Raw genomic sequence first — 26,014 nt, forward strand, 5'->3', positions numbered from 1 at the left:
AAGCAACAAAAATAAGGCAATATCATAAGATGTGCTTCACATACAAACATCATCTTGTAAGAATAGGAAGTCTGAATCCCTGTATAACAAAAAAAGCCAGGAGCAAAAAACATTGTATTCTGAACATACACAAATGTGTGTGTGTAAGGACAGCACACATACAATACAGCTTACTTAGGTTCCTTTATGAGCATAATTCCTTAATCACCCTTTTGTGAAGAATGAATCTTAAAAAACAAGAAATCTGAACTGCATTTATTTCACAGTATTAATGTTAAATCCAGGAGAAGCAACTTCATTGACTAAATGTTAAATATTTCAAAAGTAAAAGGCAACCTTAATTTTTTGTAACCTTCTAAACGGGTCTAGAAAAAAAACAATTTTTTTTCTCTTGGGATGAACAAAGGATAATAAACAAGCATTATTGAAAACGCTTTCATATATAAAACCATCTTGGGAGCAATGCTCTTTGCAAGCCTAAGAAACCACCAGAAATAATGAATATACCCATGCAACACAAGGGCAAAGTTACAATTTTCAAACTCTTGTTTCTAAGACAGTTTTATTACACCTAATAAGTACAGCAGGTCATTTAGAAAAACAGAAATGAAATATATACCCAGTCTTTGCAATTCAAAAACAGAATAAAATAAATTTTAACATGAACAATATTCAAATATAAAATTGCACTAAATTTTGTAAATATGACTTATGCAATCAAGATTTTTTTTAAAAAAGCCAAGCCTTAAGGATATGATGTGTACAAACTAACAGTAGTGTATATTCCAAACACATTCTTCCTATATTAGGATCCAACATAACTGTTTTCTGAATGAAGGTTTATGTTAAAGTTTAAGGTGTAAACACTTTAGAAGCAACTTAGTTAAATTATTGCTCAGTTAAAAGGAACATCACCTGTAACAGGCTCCTGAATTTTCAAACTTACATTTAAAAATACATTTACATCTTAAATTTCTAGAAAAGGCACGTTTTATGTAGAAAAGCAGCAAATTTTTAAACTCACCAATTTACCGAAAAGCCATTTTTATTAGAAACAATAATGCATCTCAAGATGTTGGCAACAAGGCATAGTATAGCACACATTTCTTATACAGTGTATTTCTCCTTTTAATTACATTCCAGGAGTGGGTGGGACACCTCCTTGGCCGTGGGAAGCTGACGTATTTGATGGACTATGTAAGCTGATCTCCTTATACACAAGCATTTCCTCCCCAAAGGATCATATTAAGAAAGTCAAAGATCACGGATACATTCAGGGATCCCATACTGGTCACAGAGACAAAGTACACGACACTCCTGACTTGCAGGGGTCAAGTTCCTCAACAATTCTGTGTCCAGTAGCTATTTTAATATCTGTAAGAGCTTTAGCCCAGGCCGAGGAACTCACCAATCACAAAAACAAGTAACAACAAGAGTAACAATAAAGTCAATTATGCGCAGCTCGCGACTATCCCGGTAGAGGTTTGTGTAACCAACATAGAGCAGAAGAGCGGCAATGCAGTGCAGGAACACGAAGACTGCAAACGTAACGTATAACTGTGCAGAAGAGGAGTAATCACCCATGAGAACATGCTTTTCCCAGTTCATGTCACACACATCGACACTTGGAGGGTCACGAAATGATGCTTGATTCAACCTGAATGGATAACCAAAAGTAGCTATAACCGGTTTATTGTCACCAACCTTAGAGGGACAGTTCACTTGAATTTCTGTTTTGCCCTTAAACCCACCACAGCTGGCAAAAGCAAAGATGGAAGCAAACCACTCGAGGCTCTTGATGAAGCTGAGTGGCTCCTTGAGCGGGTTGAGGTTGATCTGGAAGATGACATCCTCTGAGGGAAGGGAGGGGTAAGAGTCAGGACGCTGGGCTGAGGAGGGGAGCAGAGATACTGGAGCAACTCCACGGCGCCACGTTCTTTTTAAATGGTTGTAGTAGCCTTGAATCCTCCTGAGAACTTATAAGCATATAGTTAAAAGACTTGACTTGCAGCAAATCCATTTTAGAAATGACTTTTATTTAGCTACTGTTTTTCTCATGTTGAAATTTCATATGCTTGGGACAGTTTCTGTCTCTTATCCATACAGGACATATAATATCATGTGATATGGAAGAAGCTTTTCCTACTTTGGAGGGAGTTTGTAGAATCTTTTCATCATCCTTGTATTCCTAATCTGGTTTACTTCATTTCCTGGTTTTCATTTTTCTTTTATGTACTGCAGAAGCTCACGGGCATCCTCATCAGGATTCAATTTATTGTAGAGAGAACTCTACTCAATGTATTTTTGTGGCTTCCCAATTCAGGATGACAGTGCTATGTAACTCTTCCAACTCTTACCAAATAAATGAAGACATGTGTAATGTTGCTGATACTCTGAAGACAGAGGGGCTGTCTGGAGGTCACTCAAGCACCCTTGGAAGAGGAACTGGCTCTCTAGAAATCTCTAATAATCTTGTGTAATTCCACTATGCCACTATGCACGTGATGGAAGATCTATTGTGAATGGTGACATTTATCTATCCTCTTCACAATAGCAACTCTTGGTGTGTGATACGTGGATGCTATTCAGTGATTCCAGCAAGACCAAAAGTTCTAGAACTAATTCCCAACATAAAAATTAACCATGACTCATAACAAGAATGTCAGATTGCTTCTAGGAAAATGATGAAGGTGGTTGATGCAATTAGTGTTAAAGAATAATCAGTGATCAGATAATCACCACTAATGAATCTAACACAGACATCCCGGGCATCTGTTGTGTGGAAGTGTACCTTTGCTGTGAACATCAGGCATACATGAGACTGTCTTTTTCTTTTTCTTCTCCAGCGATTGATGATGGGGCTCACTTGCTAATCATTCCTTTGTCTATTTTTAAACTATAGGAATGTGCTGTGCAGAGGGGAATATTTTCAACTTCTTCACACTCTTGTAATAAGCTTTACTGGTGCACCAATTGTGCCTTTCTCTAAATTTCTACCATGTTGTAAGAATAGTCACATTGACAGTACTCTGCCTCAGGCAGACAGACTCATGCTGCAGTGTATTGATTTTCTAATTAGCTATTGATCTATTGATCTATTGATACATATTGATCACACTTCATAGTTGCATCTGGCTTAAAGAAAAAAATAGTAGGTTTTTAAAGGGAATAAGTAGATTTTATTTTTAATTAAAATATATTACATCATCTCCCCCTTTCCTTCTCCCACCTCTAACTCCTCTCATATCTCTTTTATAAACTCATAGCTCATATATACATATATATGTATATGTATGTGTAAATCTATTGCTACAGTCTGCTGAGTCTTTTAGCATTGCTTATATGTATACTTATATCTCTGAGCTGACCATTTGAGATTAGAGGACTGATTTGGGGGGGGGGGGGTTACCCTTGGGGAAGACTAACTCTCAGCTGTTGGCATGTCAACTAGCGATGCCATTGTTTAGATCTTTGTTAAGAAGTGATAATTTTGAGATTTCATGTGGATCTAGTCATTTCTAGAAGACACAATCTCACAGCAGATGTCCTTGTCCTCTGGCTTGGGCAGTCTTTCCCATGCCTGCTCTGTGATGTTCTCTGACCTGCAGGTGTAAGGGTTGGGCTGTAGATGAGCAGAAAAAGTGTCATCGGTCTGGGAGTGTTAAGTATTTAAAAGGCAGTTAGGAACTGATACTTGTTTAGGAAAGTGGCAGTGGTAGGTTCTCCTCGGAGATCTGAGACCTCAAAGGGGATTGACTAGGTTTGTAGTACCAAGCATGGTCTTCCTCCTGTTGAAATCCCTTGGAGTCCTCTGACCAACAGCTAAAGAGGATTCTCATGACTGATACTTGGGGGTTTTGTTAGGTAGTATGTGGCTTTTGAGGGAGCATTATTACCCAGGTGATGTGATATGTGATTATTCTCTCTCTCTCTCTCTCTCTCTCTGTGTGTGTGTGTGTGTGTGTCTGTCTGTCTCTATCTCTCTTTCTCTCTGTGTGTCTCTCTGTCTCTCTGTCTCTCTGTCTCTCTCTCTCTCTCTCTCTGTGTGTGTGTGTGTGTGTGTGTGTGTGTGTATGTGTGTGTATGTGTCTGCCTTCTGCCTGTTTCTCTGAATTTTTTGTGAACAGTATTATTGGAATATCTGTGTGATTTTTTTCTTGCACTTTGCAGTTTTGGACAAGTCTCATAAGAGGAAATAGTACCAGTTATATTCCTGTTTTATAAAATGAAAATGAAAATGAAAATTAGCTTGAATGAAGACTGCCTTGGACTAAGTGGTTACCCTACCAAGCAGTATAGCTGAGAGTGAAGTATATACAGATTAAACTAAGAAATCGTGCTTTTATTTTCTCCCTTGGTAGTAGCTATTGCAGTGACTTAGCTTTTTGTTGTTGATGTTTGTTGTTTCCTTTTATTATTGACATTGTCCCCTGTACAGTATATTTTGACCATGGCGCTTCGCTTCCTCCCAGATCCTCCTTACCTTCCTGCCAACCTAATTCCGTACCCTATCTCTCTCTCTTTATAAAACAAACAGGCAAAAGACAAATAAACAATGCCCAAGGAACACACACACACACACACTACTTAGCTCATTGATCGTCTGTCTGAAGATGACATGGCTGGAGAAAGCAAGGTTAGAAGTTAGTGTTCCGAGTCCCTTCGGCCCCTTAGCAAGACCTTACAATCAGCAGGCTGCAGAAGTGCCAGCTGGATCCAGTCCTTCGCGTGCTCACCACCCTTCACTTCACAGACAGCCTCAGGAGTTTCCAGATTTTCCATGGACATCTGAGTGGGCGAAGGAGGGCTGGGAGAGCCTGAGTCATTCAGTACAGCTGCCTCAGGGAACCGGGAATTCTGGGACTCCGTGACACAGTCCACAGAAGCTTTGCCTCTGCCTCAAAAGTCTATTCTAGAAAAGCTCCCATTCTCTAGCAAATATTTCCCTTTACATCCAAACTGACTTTCATTAATGCAATTAGTATCTACAATGGTTTGTTAAAATTGTTACAAGAATGGATACCTGTGATAGTTACTTATGTATACCAAACACATAACACCTATAGGGGACACACACACACACACACACACACATGGAGGAATCAAAGTATATCAAAACAAAACAGACAAACAAAAAAACAAAACAAAACAAAAAACCCAAACCAAACCAAACCACCAACAAACAGAGGAAGAAAGGAAAAGGGGAAGAGACAGAAATGAACTGTATTATAGTAATATGGAAACGAACAGCAAAATGCCAATAGTAAACACATTCCCATTAGTAAGTACTTTGCAGTTTAACTGATTAAATTTTCCAATAAAAAAAAATACTGAGTAACAGAAGGGACATAAACAATACATAAGAAAACACAACAAAGCGAGACCCCAATAATACACAGTTAAGAAACTGACCTTAAGGGACAGTTGGGGGGAGGATGAGGGGCAGAAACAAAACTTAATAACACGTATATGTGAAAATGACTGAAAATTAAAGGAACTGCTTTAGATATAAACACACGCACAAACTTAAAGTGAAAGGGAGGAAAAATATGAAGAGCATGTTGTATGACTGGGAATGGAAGGGATACAATATCAGAGATTGAAAGCAAAACCTTTCCAGAGACAAAGGAGAATATTTGATGGTGAAACAATATCAGGCCACCAGGTAAACAGAACCACTGCAAACACATAAAGCCTCTAATACCAAGGGACCTAAAACAGAGGAAGAAAACATGGAAGAAAAGTAGAGGGATCACAGACAGTAATAAAATCACAGAACTGACTTCAGTAGCACTGTGTCCCTACACATTCCAGTCAACATCTCCAAGAAGATTGTTCTTTTGAAGAACACACCAATGTCTCTAGGACACCCCAAAATGTCAGAACGAACAAGGAATGGCTTCTTGTATGACACAGACACAGACATGCTAATTTCTGTATGCTGTAAAATTGGGGAAATGTTGGCCAATGCTCCTATTCTTAACTTGTATCCTCCCTCCCCCTTGTCAGGAGAAGCACTCGAACTCAGAGCCTCTTGCATGCTAGGAAGCATTCCATCACTGGGCTCCTTAGCTTGATTTTAAAGATGCAATTTTTAGATCGTATCTTCTTAAGTAACAGAGAAAAAGATAAGATAAATGGTTTTATTACCATCAGGAAGGACTAGAGTTAATTGACAGCTGGACCTCTAGGTATCTAATTACTGTTAGGCTAGACCATGACTGCGATCAATTACTCCTTAGCCAGGGTGATTATTTTTAGCAGAGACTCTATACTGTTTAATTGGCTCCTGCTTCATAAGTTTATAAAGGTCAAGTCAAGAACTTGCAGAAGAGTTAATTTTACAACTAAAGTGTGTTAGGGTGTTCGATAGGAAGTTAGGTTCCTCATGACTGACAACCATGCTTTGAAAAGTATCCAATAGAAATAATCTTAACCAAACTCTAGAAAAAATAAATGGATCTTTGTCTGCTTTCTATGTGTGAACAAATGCCAAGGTGTTTCCTCCATATACCTTGGTTTCCCCACCATGACCCATCATTAGCTTCAACTTGGTTGGTCTTCCATCTTCAAAGATGGATGGCTTTTGGGCAAGAATCCTCCTTTAGATTCCTAGGTTTCTTGAAATCAAAGCATGTAAGCCCTTTTCTTCCTCCTCCTCCTCCTCCTCCTCCTCCTCCTCCTCCTCCTCCTCCTCATCATCATCATCATCATCATCATATTTCTCCTCCTGTTTCTCCTCCTCTTCCTACCAGGAAAAATAATGTGATTCTAAACTCTTTAAGGGGAAAAAACCTAAAACAGTGTACTTCCCGGGATTTACAACACTCAACAATGTAAAACAATACTCACAGAGACAGGGATCTAAAATAGCCTCTCCTCTGTTCTAGATAGACTAAACTTCATCTGGAATAAAACTAGGTTATTTACAATTGTAGGGTATTTTCTGAGCTCTAAGGGAACAAGTTCTATTTTTTTTTAATTAGTTTGTCTTAAAACCTCAAGTTTCAGCTGAAACATGCCAAGGAGCAGTGTAACTTCCCTTCAGTGTTTTCTGTGTCAATGCAGGAAGTCTTGCTCGTTATTCTGCCCTGTTTTCTTCCTGAAAATTCAAGGGATATTCTATGTGTTTCTGCTTTCCATGAATAACTGATACGTATTTCAAGCTACTGTGCACCAGCATCTGATTCTGTTTATGTGTATTCAGGCTATCTGACAGATATATCTGATGCAAACTGATTGTCAACTTCTAGAAAAGACACAAAGGCATAATACTGTGTAAGATGCAATTTTGTGTACTTGTCTTGAAACAGAGACATATAACCAGCTGATTAAGGTAGTGGAAAGCCTGGGTTCACTGACCAGGGTCTCAATTTGCTAACTGTGTGACTTTGGGTAAATTACTTCCTTGGGTTTTTATATTTCAGCTACTTTTGTGGTCTAGGGGAGAGACTAGTAGAATCATTTGTATGGCTTACTGTGAGTTCTACTCACAAAATAGAGTATGGCTTGACACATGCAGTTCTTTATACATGAGATTCTCTGTGTATGTCTTAGTCTCTCTCTGTCTCTCCCTCCCTCCATTCATCTTTCTCTTTCCCCTCCCCCCATTTTTCTTTTCCTCCCTTCTTCCTCCCTCCCTTCTTCTCATCCTTTTGTACTCCCCTCTTTCTCCCCCTCCTTTTCTCTCTCCCCCTCTCTTCTCCCTTTCTCTCCTTCTTTCTTCCCCTTCTCTTCTCCCTTCCTTCCTCCTTTCTTCTCCCTACCTTTTTCTGATGGTATAAACTAGTTTTCAAACGCTGGAGACCTTTGTCTTCTATGGCACTTCTCCAGAGCACGTCCCTAACACCTAACTCATTTGTGTTCCTGGTTATAAGAAATTCCAACCCTTACATTTCTCTTTTCAGGCACCTTTCACAGTACCTGAATCATTTTAAAATATAATCACTGTACGATAATGTTTCAAATAAAAGTATTTAAAATAAAAATATATAAGAAAGTAATAACATCTGTCCAAATTTTTAATAAAAAATGATGGTGCAGCTCCCAGGTTGTACTACAAAAAAGGGGGCGGAGGGTAGGATTTGCTTTGTTTGTTTGTTGTTTGTGTTTCCTTGGTTTTTGACATAAAAGTTCAGAGTAAGAGGAGCAAGTGATGGTGGCGAACCAGAAAACAAGCCCTCAGTTGACCCCAAGAGCCCAACAGCTGAGTCTTGAGTTTTATCAGCCACAAAACTATGAGAAAGGATTCACATCTTTCTTACATTATATATCTGTGAGTGCTATTTTTTTCCTGTTATGCCGAAAGCAAAGTTGTTGAGCAGAAATTGTTCCCCTGTGAATAGGTACCTTAAAATAAAGCTGAAACAAGCATAAAAATGTTAGAATTGAGGTAAATAATTATCTCCTTTGAAAGCCCTAAATCCTCACACTTTAAAAAAAATCATTGTTTTGGCATACATTCCCCTAACTCCAATAAATTCTCTTTCCCCCTATATTTAAATATAATCATGTTATATCATGAGTGAGCAGCCATATACCCAACGTATATTAACCAATTTTTGATCATTAATGTTTTGTGATACTTGTTTTATCACATCCTCCTTATGAATCCACCCCTCTAGCCTTTCCCCAATCTATCTTTGGGGATTTCCTTAATGCATTTCAAACTAACTTATTTTAGAATGTGACCACTGTAAAAGCATTTTTTATCCTGTTTTATACTGACTTAGTTTAGATTCTGAGGGTACAAATATGAAAAGGGAGCTGGTTCACAAACACATGCCTGTCTACTGATCCACTTCACTATCTGCCAGACTATGTCTTTGGTTGTACATCTCATTGTAAATGTAATACCTTTCGTCTAGGTTGTTACCTATGCTATAAAAATTAAGTTAGAAAAGCTTGTCATGCCAGGGCTGGGAAGAAGAAGGCTCGGGGCAGAGAATGCCGGCTGGGGAAGCATGTTGACCTCAGCTTGGATCCCCAGAATCTATACAAAAAGTCAAGTGTGGCAGGACATGTCTGCAGCCATAGCACTGAGCGGAGAGGATACCAGTAGGAAGCCATGCTGCCTGGGATTAGGAGAATCCTGGGGTCAGCCAATCTCATCAGTCCATGAGCTCTAGGCTAAGTGAGAGGTCCTGTCTCAAAAGCTAAAGGACAGTAACTGAGAAAGGGACCTGTAAGGGACCTCCAGCCTCCAAGTGTGCATGACGGGTGCACACACTTGGTACGCACGAACACAGAGTATTTTAAAAACCATAATTCTGTTCTCTCAAGTCATCAATATAAGTCTCTAAATGACAGAGCTCTCTCTCCCTTCAGCATGGTTCTCTCTGAAATGTGAGTGCTCTCTGCAGCTACTGGTTACTGGCACAATCACAGAGCATCAGGAACTACCAGATTTTTTGAATCTATCCGGAGCCATGAGGACCAAGCCTTCTGAGTGGAGATTAGAACTTACGGTCCACTAGTGGAGTTGACACCAGTCGGAAGCCACACTGGCTGGCTGCGTGTGCCTCCACACTGAATGTAGGTGATCTCTGAGGTGTTTGTCGATGAGATCTTACAGAAGAGGAGCAAAAATACTGGTGTTTTTTCTGTCATGAGCCATCTTAGTTCAACTAGATCATCTATGTTTTCTGATGGCAAATGCCAAGTTATTTTCTATGAGAAGTGGTAGTTTATGAACAAAGAATAAACAAAAAGAGTGTCAGTGGAGAAAGATTGGACTGTGACTTTTTACAAATAAAACTAGAAAGTGAAGCACATTTGGTTAAAAAACTAATAATCATTCTGCTGCAAAAATTGTCACCAATTTAACTTGGTAACAATTTAATTGTCACTATCTACAAATGTGAATATAGTACCAAGAGTCTGCAGAGGCAAGAGATTCTGGTGTAGTTTTTTTTTTTCCTACATGTAGGGTATAAGATAAGGACTTGGTAAAAGTAGAGAATTGAACTTGTGTAAAAAAAAAAAAAAACAGAACAAAGCAAAATTAATATGCAAGCAACCGAAATAGTGCAATAGAAAATGAGACAAATAACACAGAAAACCTGTGGGAATTTCTGAGGTGGCCATGGTAGAGCACCAGCCTAGCAGGTATGAGGCCCTGCATTTGACTCAACCAGTAGCAGAGGGGAAAGATAAACATTTATGATGAAGTTCTGGCTCAGTTCCCAGGATACTGTGAAAAATTCTAATGAAGCTGTTTCAGAATTATATCACTGAGGACTGAGAAGGGATGCGGCCACCATCTTGTCTCCAGACCTATGTATATCTACACTGGGGAGTAGCTTACTTTGGCATGTGCTGAGCACATTTCTTAGTCAAAAGCTTCCCTGTAAAGAGATACAAAAGTGTGGGCTAAAAAGCCATGAGAAGTATCCATCAAGCTACAGGTGCTGGCTAGGCATATTAGTAGGGAACAAACATCAAGTATTTGCAAACATATATCCAGGAGAAATCTTTTATCTGACGTTTGTGAAGAAATTCAAACTGGCTTGAAAGGGCACACCCCCATCATAACCCACAATTATATATCATTGTGCACATAGAAGAACCGGGGATATCAAGATGTAACTTATACTGGTAAAGCATCTGAAACAACTTGGCCAATCATATGCTCCTGATTAGGAAAGCAGTTTGGCAGTTTAAACAAACACATAATTCATGGGTGTCAGAATAGTTTATGGAAATTCAGTGAGCTGTATACTTGGGATTTCTTTCTTGTTATATTTTGAATTTACTTAGAATAGAAGATGAGATATGTTTTAAGAATCTTCACTTGATCATGAAATACTTAGCTCTTAAAAACCCAGTGGGAAAGTATTTTACTATTCCTCGGGAAATATGCATGCACTGAGTCAGAAAATGAAAGAAATAAGTAAGTATGCCACAAACTTCGATAGATATTTGTTTCCCATAGAGCTGATCAATTTGAGAGCTCACATATCCTCTTTATTTTAATAATTGATTTCTTTGAATCTCATGATCCAGATTAAGCAATTTGATCCTGCCAATAAAATGAAGATAGCCTTCTGATCCAATCTTGCTTTCTTTCTTCCTTTGTTTTCCTTTCCTTATTTATCTCTCTTTCCGTAGTTTTGTTCTCTCAGGAACTGTCTGATTTTTACATTGATAGGCAAGATTTTACTGTGATACATATTATAGTGGATGATTCAGGGGATGGGTCTATAGGAAGAGATAAATTAGGCTATAGTTAGATGGCAGTTGTATTCTTTCTTGGGCGGAACAGTGATCTTAATTAGTTCTGGCTGTAGGTAATTGTCCTATCTTCCTTGAAGATAGCGACCCTACATAAGCAGCAAACTCATCTACACCTCAAGGTAAAGTCAGGGTGACTCTCACATTGAGGAGAGGAGCAGCATACGTGCCCTATGAAGATGAGCTTGTTTTACATAATTAATTATACAATTTCCCATAGAGACATTTCCAAGCATGCATTTTTGAGTTGTTTTTAAGGGTCTAACATTTTTAATCTAGGCAGAGATCATATAATATATACTATATAGCAAGATACAAATTCAAATTACTTGGGAGTAGGCACTTAGCCAATATGCACATTTAAGGTTGTGTTGCCTTTGAAATGAAATTTCCATTGCTACCCATTTGATCGTCATATACCTCAGTGTACATTTGAACTGCTTGTTAAAGTGTAATTTGCTCTGTGGCCTCTCACTCTACGCATTACCCTTCTCAACACCCTTTCTCTAGAACTCCCTCTTTTGTTTATTCCTAACAGAGTACCAGATGATTGAGCACCTAAACCATTCATCTATTAATTTATTTATTCATAGCTTATCAAATATTTATTGATAGCTTACTCCGTGCCAGTAATAGTGCAAGCTGTTGCAGATAATTGGAATTAGGTCACAGCCTTGGGCTTCTGAAAGGCTCAAGTCCAGTAATAAAGACCAATAGATAATACTGAAATGAAGTGAGCTAAGGTCTGTAATATAAGAATCCATCCTGGAAGGAAAGTGGTGAGAGACAAGATTCAGCTTGGCTCCCTAAGCCAGGAAGAACAGGAAGATGGGGTGGTCATGGGGGGGGGCAGTCAGAGGGATAGGGTGGTCAGGAAGATGCAGTGGACTGAGGGGGGATGTGGTGATGAAGAGGACAAGGTGGCACTGAGGCTTTTGCCTCACCTATGCTTTGCAGAGGTGACTCCCTGGAGTTGGATTTGGAAAAGGAAACATTTACCTGTTATTTAGGTGGAGCCCAGGGTGATAGTAAGGCAACCTATAGGAATTAACATAATGAGAACTTGAGTTGATTGTTACAGGCAGATTAGAAAGAATGGGAAAAGGGGTAAGGCTAGTACCAGCAGCCAATACCATATGTATAAAGGGCTCAGAAATTGTCACTGCTTTCCCCCCATAACTCTTTTTCCTCCCAATAATCTATTATAGCAGTTACTATTATTTCTTTTTCACAGATAGAAGAGCTTCAACTTTTAGAGTTGCCCATATATGGTAAGTGGTGATAATGGCATTTAAATTCCTATTTTTATTAACATTTTGAAGAAAAACATGTTCTCGAAGGCTCTGTGCCCATAAACACGAGCTCAACTCTCTATATTATAGAGAGGTTTCTGAGATTTGTAAGAAGCATAGAGTAATAATAAATAGTGTGTGTTAGCGCATGCATGCAGCATCCACAGGGAGAGCCCATGAAGCCATTTTAGAACAGCGAGATAAGCTCTTTATTCCTCTGGCTCCAGTCTTGTTTCAAAATTAACTTAATGAGACTTGCAATGCCTAAGGAAGAGGTTAGACTATCACTAGTTCTAAAAGAAAACAAGTAAAAGGTGAAAAGAAAAAAATAACAGGAGTATCATGGCACTAGTGGTGCTTCCCAGTCACCAAAATATGGATGGAAAATGATCAATTCAGTCTCCCCAAGATTACATACGGGCTGCTGGATGGTTGGGTCAGTGGTTAAGAACACTTGTTCTTGCAGAGGACCTGCATTCAGTCCCCAGCTCCCAGAAGGCAGTTCACAAATGTCTGTAACTATAGTTCTAGTTGACTTAATGCTCTCTTCTGGACTGAGTAGGCACTAGGAAGGCATGTGGAGTATATACATGCATGCAAGCTAAACACACAAACACATAAAAACAACAAAACAAAAGCATGTGGAGGGAATGGAGAACAGAGGAAAGGTGTTGCCTTAGTTAGGGTTTTACTGCTATGGACAGACACCATGACTAAGGCAAGTCTTATAAGGGCAACATTTAATTGAGGCTGGCTTACATTCAGAGGACCAGTCCATTATCATCAAGATGGGAGCATGGCAGCATCCAGGCAGATGTGGGGCTGGAGGAGCTGAGAGTTCCACCTCTTGTTCTGAAGGCAGCTAGTAGAAGACCCACTTCTAGGGAACTAGGGCAGGGTACTAAGGCCCACACCCACAGTAGCACACCTACTCCAACAAGGCTACAACTCCTAATAGTGCTACTCCCTGGGCCAAAAATATATAAACTATCACAAGTATGAAGGAAGACAGATGGATATTTGATACATTTCTGATGACTTTACATGCTATAAAGATAGAGATTATAATGACAGAGGTTAAAGTCAGTATTCTATCAATATTTTTGTCTTTAGGCTAGTTATTGGGATAGAGAGTTGAAATCAGGCTCCTAGTTATTTTTTTTTCCATCCAGTTAAGTGGAGAGTTATATAGTTGTCTGTCAACTGATCCGGGGATATAATTGACATTTCCTCACAAAAATGGTGAAGAGAAAGAATATTGATTGCCTGTCTTTCTTTATTTCATGCACTCAAGCATGCCTCTTTTGCTGGAGATTAATTTATGCTGCAGGGTTCAAGGCTCACACACCTTTGGTAAGTCAATATTACTGTAAGGATTAAATTTTCAACTGTACTAATATGTCAGTATGGTCAGGTAACTACCAAACGTTCTATTCCATATAGCATAACGAAGTAAACTGTACTCTAGAAAAATTATAAAGCAGGTGTAACCAAATGGCTATTTCAGCCACAATTCATAAGAACACATAGAGGGCTCTGTTTGAGCAGAGTAGAGCCTTATATTTTGAAATATAAATCCAGACACCAAACTGTCTCCATTCAGTAATGTAATAAATGGAAATGTTTGACATAAATTCTTTGAAGTTCTTTGTGATAAAATTTATTTTGCACAACCATTTTCTTATTTAAGTCCACCTTGATTATAATTATAAAAAATATAGTTACTTCAAAGCTGGCATGATTTTAAAAATTAAAAGTGAAACATCAAAATATTTTTATTTATGGGAATATATTAGTGGGATCTATTGCTTAGAACCCTCATTTTCTCCTGATAGCTGAAGAAAATGATTAGAAACCGGCTGCCTACTCACAAAACTAAGTTGCTTTTAACCTATAATGAATCTAGACGTCTAGACTGAAAACAGTTCCAGGAAGGCAGCGGGAGTCACAGCTACCCCGAATTTGCCCATTTACACTTCTCTGGAAATGATAAATGGACTGCGCGATCGCATGTGGAAGGACCATGCTCTTCATCCTCGACTTCTTCTCCCCCTAACGCCCACTTGTGGGGTAAAGTACTGATCTAAGAAACTCTGGTTTACCACTTCATCAAGCAAGAAATTAGCATATAATCAGAATGCATCACCCAACAAATCACAAAAGATGGTAATTCTGGAGAAATTTTTAAATACATATATATTGGGTCTATTGGGAGAATATTTCATCGAATCATTAAGGAACAAGTAATACTAGTGTGGTTATTCCATTATTCTAGTATTCCACACTTGGGACATCTGGTCAACTTCCTAAGACATGGACATGTTCATCCACATGAAGGTAACAAGCATTCCTAAATACATCCAGTTATGAGAGGAAAGCAACCTTAAGTCAGTCTTCCACAGAATCAAAGATGTGAAAATATACAGAGCAATCCTTGCAAAAGAAACACCTCCCTTCATGTACATCAGCTCTCTTCTAACTCAGAATACACTGGCTTAGCAAAACCCACACACCTATGGTCACTTGATCTTTGACAAAGGAGCTGAAGCCATTCAGTGGAAAAAAAGATAGCCTTTTCAACAAATGGTGCTGGTTCAATTGGAGGTCAGCATGCAGAAGAATGCGCATTGATCCATTCTTATCTCCTTGTACCAAGCTCAACTCCAAATGGCTCAAGGACCTCCACATAAAACCTGACACACTGAAACTAATTGAAAAGAAACTGGGGAAAACCCTTGAGGACATGGACACAGGGGAAAAGTTCCTGAACAGAACACCAATAGCTTATGCTCTAAGATCAAGAATTGACAAATGGGACCTCATAAAATTACAAAGTTTCTGTAAGGCAAAGGACACTGTCAAAAGGACAAAACAGCAACCAACAAATTGGGAAAAGATCTTCACCAACCCTACATCGGATAGAGGGCTAATATCCAATATATACAAAGACCTCAAGAAGGTAGACCCCAGGGAACCAAATAACCTTATTAAAAATGGGGTACAGAGCTAAACAAAGAATTTTCACCTGAAGAAATTCAGATGGCCGAGAAGCACCTTAAGAAATGCTCAACATCATTAGTCATTAGGGAAATGCAAATCAAAACAACCCTGAGATTTCACCTCACACCAGTCAGAATGGCTAAGGTTAAAAACTCAGGAGACAGCAGGTGTTGGGGAGGATGTGGAGAAAGAGGAACACTCCTCCACTGCTGGTGGGATTGCAAGAGGGTACAACCACTATGGAAATCTTTTCAAACAGGGACTGAATCTTAGCTACGGAGACTTTCTGAAGCATGCCACCTGTTCCACACTCACATGGCCCCCTCCAGGGTGTTGATCTCACACCAACACATTTTTGCCCAAATCTATAGTGCGTAGCAGGGTGCACTCTGAGTGTGTGATTTCGAATTGGGACAAATGGGTGACGACTATGATAGTATTATGCAGAGTGTGTTTAGCCATTAAAACCCTGTGCTCACTCTAGTCCTGTTTCTACCTCAGTAGTTGGGACAAAGTGCTGCAGCTGGAGCTGCTGGTGGTTAGTGCTATTATTGTATTATTGTTGCCTTCTCGGAATGCTGTCTAGCTGGACCTGTAAGGAACCCTTTCAGATTGGCTGGCACCTTTCACTTAGTAGTAAGTATTTCTGTTTCTCCAAATCGTTCAATCCTATAACGCCCCCCTTTTTGGGGGGGCTTTATCAGCTGTGTAAATAGTCTCTATTCTGACGTACCATAGTCTATTTGTCTATAACACATGAAAATCTGTGTTCGTTGTTTCCAAGTATAAATATCTGTGCGCACATTTAAGTCCTTCGTACTTAGACGTGCAGTTCCTGACCGGCATGATGAGAGTATTTTATTCTCTGTGATGTCATTAAGCTTTGTGTAAAGTGACTGTGTGTGTTGTACTCAGCAGCAGCAGTGACCAAGAGTTCCAATTGCTCCACAGCCTCAGCATCTCCTGTCAGTGTTGGTGCTCTGGAGTTTGATCGTGCAAATAGAGTCAAGAAATCTTCCTTCCTCACGACTGAGTTTGTATTTCCTTTCCAAAATATGGTGTGGAGGCCATTTTCACAGGTGAGGCTGTCTGCTGTTTTCCTAGGGAAATATTTGATGATGTCTATGGGATATACTTTGCTTGTTTTCTTGCTCTTCAGTCTTATGATAGCTTTGTGTGTTTGGATAGCAGTCCTTTTCCAATACACCCTTCACAGTAATTTTCTCTAATCTGCAGCTTGGCTCCTTCTCTTTGGTTACTTTTTATATCAATGAACGAAGGGACCTTCCTTCCGAAGCATATCAAGATGACCTGACTCTGGAGAAGAGGAAGTGCAAGGGAGAATTCACGGAGACTAAGGGGATGCTTTGTGACATTTAGCTTATAAAGGTCAAGAAATCTGTTCAAACTTGATATAAGTAATACACATGTAAACATAATTCATCATGCTTAGATGCTATCATTTTGTGGAAATTTTTCTTCTGATCAGCAACACTGCTGTTTTCAAAGGATTTGTTCCATTTTTGTTTGCGTTTGTATGTGTGTGTCTCTCTGTATGGGGTATGCATGTGCATGTGTGTGTGGTGGGTCTCTGTGTGTGATATGAATATGTGTGTTTGTGTGTGTGGCATGTGTATGGTGTGTGTGGTATCTGTGTGCATGTGTGTGTTATATGTGTGTATATGTCTATATGTAGTATGCAGTATGTGTATGTGTGTGTATATGCTGTATGTGTGCTGTGTGTGGTATGTGTATATCTCTGTGTATGTGGTATGTATATGTATGAAGCATATGTGTGTCTCTTTGTTGTGTGGTATGTCTGTTTATTATGTGTCTCTGCATGTGTGTTGAGTATGTATTGGGTGTGTATGTGTCTGTGTGAGTGCTGTGTCTGTGTATATTATGTGTGTGTCTCTGTGTATGTGGTATGCATGTGTCTCTGTGTGTGTGTGGTATGTATGTATGGAGTATATGTGTGGTATATATGTGGCCAGTGTATATGTAGGTGTGGTGTGTCTATATGTGTTATATGTGTGTGTCTGTGTCTGTGTGGATGTATATGTCTGTACATGTATAGGGGAGTATGTCTATGTGTGGTGTATGTAGTATATGTAATGTGTGTGTGTGTGTGTATGTGTGAGTGTGTTTAGGGGGGGTATGTGTATGTGAGTGGAGTTGCTTGTAGAAGCCAGAAGAGGGTGTTGGATCCTAGGAGCTGGAGTTAAAGGTAGTTATCAGCTGCTGATATGAGGACCAAAGTCTGGTCCTCTGAAAGAGCTTTTAATTACTGAGCCATGTCTCCAGCCCAATATTATTATTTTGAATTATTCATTTTCTTGTTAAATTGACTTATAATTATTTGTAAATATGAATTTTCATTTTTACATATTTTAAGTCTAAGTATTTTATTTAATGACTTCTAAACTATTGTATCTATTCTGTCCTAAGAGGAAAGATTTCCTTTTGAATTTAGAGTTAGAAGCATTGTTGACAAATAATCAGATGTGTCAATAAGTAAGCAGTCTTTGTCATGGTGACTGACCCTTTTGATAATACATCAAACTTTACAAAACAGAAAGAAAATTCTGACACTGCTTTTAAGTGTTAGATTTTTTTTAAAATTTGAAAATATGAGATTCAAATGAAAACAATGCTTTTTGTGATAATAAAGTGATCACATAGGGGTAATACTTAGCATAAATTATGTTGATATTGGATAATGATAAATGCACTTGAAGACTTCAAAGAATCTCATACTATGGAGTTTCTTAAGGGAGAGGCTGCTGACTTTGAATGGGAGAAAAGAGTGTGTCAGATATCACAGACAAGAACATCTCATCTGCAAAGCTATGAGCTAATAAAATCATGCTGGTGTGGACTATCAAGTTCCTGATAATGTATTTGTGTGGTAATAAGGGAGCTGTTGTTATATCCAATTTAAGACATTGTAGTCCTCTCTGACTTTTTTTAATTGTAGGGAGGGGTTGACGGTAGAAAGTCCTGCAGTGTTTGTGGTTTTGAACTATCTCTTTGTCTTTTGTTTAGGTTGTAGCCAGCAGAGTGTGTACAGCCTGTAGAGTAAATAGTCAGGATAATGGGTCTGGCTGTCCCATGTCTTGTTTAGACGTGGGGGATATGGGGAAGCGAGCATGGGAAGACTCCCTTGGGCATAGCTTCCCAGATCAGCCTGTTGTGTATGCAAGAAGACTAGTTCTTAGGCAGCAGTGCTCTTATGTTCTGGTTCTTCCCTAGACTCAGGGAAACCCCAACTTTGTTGTGACACTGGTGCTGCCCAAGTTCCACTTCAGGCTGGGGTGTTGTCCCTGGCTATAGTGATCTGTCTGGTGCTTGGGAAGGGAGTCTCTCAGCTGTTCTCTAGACCCTTCAGACCCACATAGCTTTTAATTTTTATATTGTAGCGGGGGAGAGGGGGCTATGTTCATCTCAGGATGGTTGGGTTATAAGCCCCACGTTGGGTACCATATTGGGTGCCAAATGTTGTGGTAATGTCTTACCCAATAAGCCCGTATAAAAAACGAACAACTCAGTAATTATATTTATAAACTATATGCCTAGATTGGGCAGATCTATTACTATCCTAATTTATTCTCCAGCTCTGAGAGCCCTTGCTACTTGTGGCTTCTCCAGGTCATGTAGTTCTGCTCCATCTTCCTTCCACCTCTTCTTCTGTTCCCTTCTCTCTCCTTTCCCTCCTCTGATACCTCCAGTCCCACCTTTCCCTTCCCTTGCCCAACCATCATCTCTAGCTTTTATTTGACCAGTTAGAATGGGGAGAAGGCTCAGTGAGATCACCTGAGTATGTGATCTACTTCTGGGGGTAAGGGGCAGCCCCTCTTGAAAAAGTAGGATTAACATCAAAATACAAACAGTACCAGGGCAACCCACAACAGGGAGTCATAAACCAAAGACCCCTGGGGGGGGGAAATAGTTTTCAATTAAAGGGGTTTGCTTTGATTTAAAATGCTGAGCTTGTAGCACTTTGTTACCTGACAGTAGAAATATACTAGGAGTATCAGAAAAAAAAAATACCATTCAATTAAGGGCCCGTAGGAGATGTTATGTTGCCTGAGTCAACCAGATTTCTGGTTCAAAACAGGAAAAGAACTTCAGATTAAAGATGATCATGGAGAAGAAGTCACTGCTGTTCCAGAGGGTGGTGGGATGCTGGATCAGACAGATGAATAGCCAAAAGGACTTGAAAGTCCAGTACTATTAGAAAGTACAGGAATGAGATGTTCAATGAAACAGCTTGAGCAGAGGCAAATGGAATCTGGAAGCTGTGTCCCTTCTCTGATAATTTCTGAAGGCATAGTAGCAAAGCATATACAGAAGTTCTCTATGGCCACTATCACTTTTTTGATATCAAGTTATTTGTTAGCTTTTTGAAGAGGTAGTCTAGAGGATAGGAAAGAAGTTATATCATTGGAAGCAGAAAGTTGGGAATTGTCCCTTTCTTGGATTCCCTATAGACATGTTCAACCTGTGACTACCAGATGTCATGTGTCCCAGGATAGCTAAAAATGCAGCCAACAACGACAGCAGTCATAAAGTGACTTAAATCGATAGGAGTTTTGTGCATACTTGTGGGTTTTTATTTTTTGCAGCTCAGTTGCGTGGTTCTCAAGTGTCAACTTTGTAGATGACATTGTTATGTTACAATGTCAAAAGAGCATATAGGTAGGATGTGGAGAGGTACAGGGCACTAGAAAGCCTACAGACCAAACCTGGCAATGTTTATAAAGCAGAGAGAGTAAAGCTCCCAGGTAACTCTTCTAACCTCTCAGTTTCCCCTGAAAATCCTTGGTGGCGACCACTGGCATCACGCTTAAGGGAGAAAAACTGAAAGTATCTTGCCAAAGACCAAGAGAGAGATGGGATGTCTGCTTTTGTCCAGTCCATTCAGTATTATGTTAGAAACAGCATCCAGGACATCTGGGATATGCTAGGGAGTCTCCCAAATCCCAAACTATTGGAGCTGACCAAGAAGTTCGGCACATCAGAGTATCCCTATATAGTAGCTATGAGGTCTCCAGAAGTCATCTCTAAAACAAGTATAAAACTATTTGAGTAAAGCTACTTCTCTATTGTTGTGACGAACAACACTATGAACAAGTCAAGTTAGAAAAGAAAATGTTTAATGTAGATTTTTGGTTTCAGAGGGTTAGAATCTGTCGTAGCAGAGCAAAGGCACAATGACAGGAACAGCTGACAGCTTACACCTTGGTAAAGTACAGAGGCAGAGAAAGAGACCCACTGGGACTGGTGTGGGCTTCTGTAACCTCAAAGCCCATCCTAGTGACTCCTCTATTCTAATCCTCTCCAAACAGTTCTATCAACTGGGGACTAGAAATTCAAATAAATGAGCTATGGGAGGCCATTACAGAAGCTATAGATTAAGTGAAAATAAGCTAGGCATAAAATATTATTTAACCTGGTCTTGTAATTCATGATATTTCCAGAACAAACAACCATACAAAAAAAAAAACACAGGGTAAAGGTGTGTAGGAGCTGGAGGACTAGGACATGAGGAGTCTGTCAGTAGGCATGATGGTAGCCGATGAACATAAGGCCCACAGAGCTGCATGCTCAGAAATGATAACTTTTATAGCATGTGAATTACATCTGAAACATAAGTCCTTAGTGAAACCCAAGTGTTTCATGATGTAGTGAAAATGATGGTTTGGATTGAGGGAAGCCTCAACATCCAGAAGGCTGGAGTTTCCATTAAGCAAGGGGACCTGAGAAAGCTATGGGAACTCATATATGATGCAGGGCCATCCTTTCTGATTTCACCCTCATGAAAGCTTTGGAGTATTAAACTCAGTATTTGTTCTGGTGATAGAGGCAGCGGCATTCCCAGATTCTGATCTTCAGTTTTTGTGTTGAGAGGAAGGACTGAAATGCCTGATTTGCATGCATTAATAGGCTGAGGATGCATCACCTAAAGAGGGTGTGCCTAGAGTCTACTGTTCCTTATTATGGAGGCTCTGATGGAGGGGTAGTTAGGAGTGAAGCAGGGCATTTGGGAGTGAGGGAAAGAAAGTTATGGGGTCACTGTTCAAATTCAGCCTTGAAGATGCTTGTGTAACCCTTCCACAAAGCCCCCATCTCTCTTCTCTGTATCTCTATTTAATCTAAGTAGGAAGATTTCTAGTCCTTCAACTATAGTCAGACAAAGAAACACAATGCAGGAGGCGCCTACTAACACGCCCCTCCCTCCCCAACCACTGCAGTGATTCCCGCTTCCCCACTGTGCTAGTATTGCCCCCTACAGCCCGCTCTAGCTTCACTGTGCCTTTGTGCCCTGCTGGCTGTCACTCTGACTAAATTCTTTGTTGTTTCTCTGCCTACTCATTTTGAAAGCCTGCATTTAGAGTCAATTCATGGAGACCTCTTGGGGTGCCTGCCATCCTTTCCATACTTGGGCATGGCTTCCTATAAGCATACTGCCATTGAAGCTCTGTTTGTATAGCAACAATAGACACATAGATCAATCCTGAGAACACCTCGAAGACAGAACTTCTTCCTGCTGTTCCTGGTTCCTTCTTAGCAAAAACCTGATCCACTGTGGCCCTTCAATGTTCACTTTCCAGAGCTGTACTTAGGGTTGTGAGCATTCCTATGAGCTTGTGTGAAGTATTACAGATAGACTAAAGACCACTTCAAGAAAGTAAATTACAATCCCAGAACATCTATTAAAGATCTAGTGTGAGCTCTATTTGTAGGTCTAGTATAGATAATATCTTTTTAAAATTTAAGTTACTTTTAGAGAGACTTAAAATCTAATTACAATGAGGAGTGTTTTTCCACCAATCAATGGATATGGTGAAATTGGGTCAATTATTTTCTTACTGGATACTCAAATGCTAGTGTCTAATATATTAAGGAGACCTAGGATTATAAGTTTGTGTAAGATGGGCATGGTAGCACACACCTTTAATTCCACTACCAAGGCCTGAGTCTCAGTGGGTTTAAGGCCAACCTGCTCTAATTTCTGAGTTACAGGCCAGGCTAGGTTACATAATGAGACTGTCTCAAACAACTCATGTAATTCAAATATACCTAAAGTTTTCATTAATCATTTTCTTATTTGTTGAATAGTACTTTAGACCTATGTATAAAGCATATTTTATTCATGTATATGTGTTAGGATTCTGACTAAGCTCTACCCCACAGTTACCTGGCAACAGCCAGGTATGCCCCTCCCCACAGTTACCTGGCAAGAGCCAGCCCACTATAAAAGGGTAAAAGGGGATGCTCAGCCCCTCTTCTCTCTCTTGCATCTTTTTTTTGTTTTGTTTTTGTTTTTTGTGTTTTTTTTTTGAGACAGGGTTTCTCTATGTAGTCCTGGCTGTCCTGGAACTCACTCTGCAGACCAGGTTGGTCTCGAACTTAGAAATCCACCTGCCTCTGCCTCCCAAGTGTTGGGATTAAAGGTGTGTGCCACCACTGCCCATCTCTTGCATCTCTTATTCTCTCACTCTCTTAGCTTCCTTCTTGCCCTCTTGGGCTCTCCTCCCCTCGCCCCCTCTCACCACGTGCTCATAGCCGGCCTCTGCTTCTCTACTCTCTTCTTCTCTCTGCTTTTCTCTGTCTCTACTACCCTCTTAACTCCCCTCCCCATGCCCTAAATAAACTCTATTCTATGATATACTGTCATGTGTCTCGGGGAAGGGATGCCTCGGTATGGGCCCACTGAGGCACCCCCTTCCCCCACACTGCCGTAGAACATATTCTCACACCTTTTTCTCTTTTTATGATCACAACAATATGCATCATATATTGATATATATCAGAGTATCCATGTATTAGGGAGGGTCTACCCTTAGGATCCAGTCTTCCCAACATGTCACCACAATGAAAACAAAAACAAACAAACAAACAAACAAAAACTCAATATATAAGACATAGGAAGAAAGTAGGATGGAACGTGGGGGAATATTTTCTAGGGAGGCTGCTAGGGTTTGGATTTTGAACTGCCTAGAGGTGAAAGGTAAACCCTTTGTCTCTCGGTAGGCACAGATGAGACAGTGTAGAATCTCTACATAGTAGTAGGGCCTTGTCAGGCACCTTCCAGTTATTGAGCCCTTCTCTTTAAGGGTACTAGTGACATTAGTCCTCTCCTTGATCTCTTTTGCTTCTTGGCCATGCATTGAAAGGTGTTCTTAGCCACATGTTTCTCCAGAGATGGGGTATATAAAGCTAAGATGCCCAGCCAAACGCTCAAAGCAGCAGAGCCAGTGGGCTATGGGCTGGAACCTCTGAAACCTGAGCTAAAATAGTCCTTCTGTTTTCCTTTGAAAATTGATGATGACAGTATCTCATTGCAGTAAGTTGGCTAATACAGTCCCTTTGGTTTGTGGTTGACTGTATCCTCAGGGTTTTCCATTATATACAGGTAGCAAGTTCTGGTTTTCTTAGGAAAATTTATCAGATAGGAATGAAAGAAAAGAAGCTCATAAAATCAGGGTAGAATGATGGTTATTAGAGGCTGGAGACTGGAGACACTGGGAAGAGGTTGGTCAATTGTGTTTACAAACATTGTATTGACTAGGCCTGGCAGAGCATACCTGTGGTCCCTGGATTTGGGATGGTCTTAGTTTGAGTCCATTCTGATCAACAGATTAAGACACTGTCTCAAACTTCCCCTTCAAAAATAAGTTCAAGAGATTTTTGTTGGATATCAGGGTGACTGTAGTTTACAGCATTGGTGTTTGTGTAAAAACTGCTGAATGATATACATGTATAAACATTTATAAATATGTATATATGCATATTGGTATATGTATAATATATATATATGGTATATACATGAAAATTGCTGAGGGTAAAGAATATTCAAAAGAATGTTCTTTCCACATTCAAAAACAATTATGATAGCATGATGCTTACATTAAATAGCTTGTTTTAGCCAGCCTAGACCATCATGGCAAATGCCAAAGTCTATACAGATCATCAGTTAAATAAAGATATTATTGACTAGAGGCTACCATCAGACAGAGTTAAGGTCAACAAACATAAAATATATACTAAAGATGTTTTTTACAATGATAGTAAGGTGTGTATTTCCCTGGTGATATAAATCCATGATAAATAGTCATTTAAAAGGATAGACGAGAGAGAAAGTGTTCAGAGCAAACGGAGCATTGCATTGCAATGTTTAAGAGTAGGGACTTTAGAAGAAATACACCATCGGATGTTTGAATGTACACTCATTTAATTTCTGTGGGAATCTGTGCAAATTTTGAGGGAATGTGGGAATTCAGGAAACACTCAGCTTTAGGGCCCTCATTTTTTATATTGCCTTAACAAATTCAGTGCCAATACAGTCTACTAATTCCCCAGAATCATGATCCATGGGGCTGGAAGAATGAATGTGGATCATTGCCTGTGGCTTCAAGATTAAGGCAGTATGATGTTATTACCAAGTCAAAGCATCTGATGTATGCTACGCTCATGTTCAATGTAAAAATAACCATTATTGTCTGTTCTTACCACCAAACAATCTATACTAATTACTTGGGAGGAATAAAAATATTACAGCATAGACTGTAATTCTAGAAAAAGCCCATAATGCTATCAAAATTATAGTGTCTATATATCCAGACATATATACTGTGTCCAAATACATATATTGTTTCTAGTATATGTATTTTTGTAAAAGCTATATTGCATAAAACATTTTGCACTTTAAAATATATGAGAAACAGCTATCCATGTTAATATTTTTATAATTTCAGTGTTCCTTTATGCACATGAACTGTAATCTATTTAATTAATCCCCTATTGCTTGACATTTAATTTTTTTCCAATTTTTCAAAAGTGCAAGCAACAGGGTAATGAATAGAACTGCAATTAAATCTTTCCACACATCTTTTTATATTCCAAGGACACACTCACCACATTGAAATTATGAAGTCAAATGGCAAGGTTATTTTAAAAACCTTCAATATATATTAGCAGATTTTCCTTCTTCCCTTCTGTCATTTAAGTTCTTCTTACAATTTGAGGGCCTTCTCTCTCCATCTTAACCCACACTCATGGAAACCCTGAAAGTAGTTACATACTTGGCCAACAAAAACTTTTTTCTTAACTTATGAGTCATTAAAGGTCTCTACTCTTCCACCACGCTCAGGGCTCTCTCTGGTGTGTGTACTGCTGTGTGTGTACTGCTGTGTGTGTACTGCCGAGGAGTATATCTGCCTATGCATTTGGTTTATTTCTCATGACTATTTCCTTTATTGTCAAACCTGGAAATTGTATATAAATAGCACAGGTTTTATAGCTACTTGCACATATTTGGGAGAAAATATTTTTAATTTATTTGATAAGTCTTTACTCATATTTATTTGGGGCTGTGCTGGGCAGTGACAGGTGTAGATGTTACCATGTCTATTCCTCCAATATTAACCAACTGTCACATCACAGTAATTAAATAAGTCATCTCATTTGTATTTTCTGAAGCTAAA

At 39.4% G+C, this 26,014-nt stretch overlaps 1 pseudogene; it reads right to left on the reverse strand.

Annotated features, from left to right (window-relative positions):
• Positions 1-1,132: 1,132 nt before the first annotated feature.
• The window catches only part of LOC127681618 (synaptophysin-like protein 1), a 33,594-nt pseudogene continuing 8,712 nt past the window's right edge, over positions 1,133-26,014 (reverse strand).

Source organism: Apodemus sylvaticus, chromosome 1, assembly GCF_947179515.1.
Source record: "Apodemus sylvaticus chromosome 1, mApoSyl1.1, whole genome shotgun sequence".
NCBI lineage: Eukaryota > Metazoa > Chordata > Mammalia > Rodentia > Muridae > Apodemus > Apodemus sylvaticus.